This window comes from Herpailurus yagouaroundi, unplaced genomic scaffold (genome assembly GCF_014898765.1).
Source record: "Herpailurus yagouaroundi ecotype Mexico unplaced genomic scaffold, PumYag 221, whole genome shotgun sequence".
Classification (NCBI taxonomy): Eukaryota; Metazoa; Chordata; class Mammalia; order Carnivora; family Felidae; genus Herpailurus; species Herpailurus yagouaroundi.
The window spans coordinates 17,409,576-17,411,608 of record NW_024412452.1 but is presented as its reverse complement, the minus strand read 5'-3'; the positions used below and the strand labels follow the sequence as shown (position 1 = coordinate 17,411,608).

General features: G+C 47.7%; 1 pseudogene; it reads right to left on the bottom strand.

The window, feature by feature from the left end:
- Nucleotides 1-379: 379 nt before the first annotated feature.
- On the bottom strand, nt 380-1,692 carry LOC121019138 (40S ribosomal protein S25-like; annotated as a pseudogene).
- Between the last annotated feature and the right edge of the window lie 341 nt (nt 1,693-2,033).

Genomic DNA, 2,033 nt, shown 5'->3' with positions numbered 1-2,033 from the left:
TGATGAAGCAAATTGTCTGGAATCCCCTTGCTTTGTGGCTTTGCTCACATGTCTTTGCCATGTCACTCTCCCTCCCTGTCCCTACTTCTGGCCATCCAGTACCTTGAAGCCCCCCTTCCTCCCAGTTGTCTGTCTGCTCCAGTTCCCGGAGCTCATCTTTGAAAACATAGCACTTTTTTGTTCAACTCACTTGGCCATGCATCGCTTCTGCCTAATGGCAGCTCTAGTCTTGTAATTTATTTTTTCAGGTATTTATTTTTTTCTGCCTTATCTGTGTCTCCCTCACTCCCTGCAGATTATGAGCTCCATGAATTTGCTTGCTTGCTTGCTTTATTTATTTATTTATTTGCTTATTTTTGATTTAATAAAGTTTTGTCTTTCAAAGTGTACAGTTGGGGGGACATGTGTATGCATCTTCACCAGCAGCTGGTGCATCTCTGTCCTTGGTATTTCTGGTGTAAATGACATGAGCTCTGTGCTTTGAAACCCGTTCGGTAAGTCCTTTACTAAGGAGCTCCTGAAGGGCTGCCCTGGCCCGGGGAACCCTGAATCTCCAGTCTCTCCAAGACAACAGCTGGGGTTATAAGCTTATAGTTGGGAACTTCCTTAAGGAGTTGGTCATATGTCGTTTTGTCAGACAAGACCAGGTCATTGAGCTTGTCCTGAACTTTGCCTCTGGACCACTTCTTCCTTTTGGCCTTGCCCCCAGATTTGTTCACTGGGTCTTTGTCTTTCTTGGGCGACTTTCCAGCCTCTTTCTTCGTGTTGTCCCTGTAGCATAGTGAAGCTCGGAGAACAGCTGCCCTCACTGCAGGCTCACTAAGATGTCGAACAAAAAAGCCCCTTGAATTTGCTTCGCATTTCTCTGTAACCTGCGCAGGGCCTCATCCAGTGCCTTGGACAGAGAGGAATCAATAAATGCTCCTTGAGTCAATAAGTGAATAGAGAAAAGACTCATGGAAATTTGGAGAAGGACACCCTGATGTCCTCTATCTCCACTCGAGAAATTAGCTGGTCCTGAGCCCTTTGGACCAATGCTTGCAGGGATTGCATGCTAGCATCTTTGTTTCTTTCACAGACATTAATCATTAATGGTGTAAGCACCAAAGAGAGACCCCCTTAATTCAAATCCCAGCTCCTTCCTCTAGGCTGTGTGACCTTGGACAAGTGACTCAAGCTCCCTGAGCTTCATCTTCCTAATTTGTAAAATGGGATAATGTTAGTGCTGGACTCTAAGGGTTGCTGTGCAGTTGAGATGAGGTAATGCATATTAAACCTTTGGCAGGGACCAAATGGTGAGTGCTCAGAATAATATTTGGTGCCTGTCTGTAGGGAGCTCATTACCCAACAGAGAAATAAATTCATGCTAATGCCACTGTGTATCTTGAGTTGAGTGCCCAGAAGCCAACCTGGAGACACGGATTTGAGTGCAAGTAGTTTGTTTGGAAGAGATGCTACGAAGCCCAGGGAAGGACCTGGGGAGGGGAGATAGAGATAATCTACAGTACTTTAATGAACAGGTTGCCACTGCGGGCAACTGGGGCTCAGCTCTGCTGACACCTCTGGGAGACAGACAACTCAGAGTTGCCCCTCCTCCTCCCAAGGGCAGGAAAGTTGGGGCATTTTTCACCATCTCCTGTTGCTCATTGCTTGAGGGTTGTTCCCAAAGGCCGACCTCTCCTGCACTTTCATCCTGCTCTCCACTAGCAGTCAAAACTCTCAGGCCAAGAATGAAAGGGGCCTACAGAAGACAGGCTGGAGACAGGGTCAGAGTCTCCACTGGGCACAGTGTGGGGACTGTAGGTGGGGTATGGACCATGAACACACTCGCTGTGAGTTACTCCTGTCATCTGTGAGAGCTGGTGGAGGCACATAATAATTAACCTTAAAGTTGTCTAAGGAGAGGATTGAGGTTTGGGGCAAATGCCTCTGAAGAGAACCCTGTGGCCTCTACAAGGGATGTGCTGTGATGGATGGCTCTCAAATCCCAGCCGTGCCCTATCCTGGCTGCGCTGAAGGTCGGCTCCGGAAAT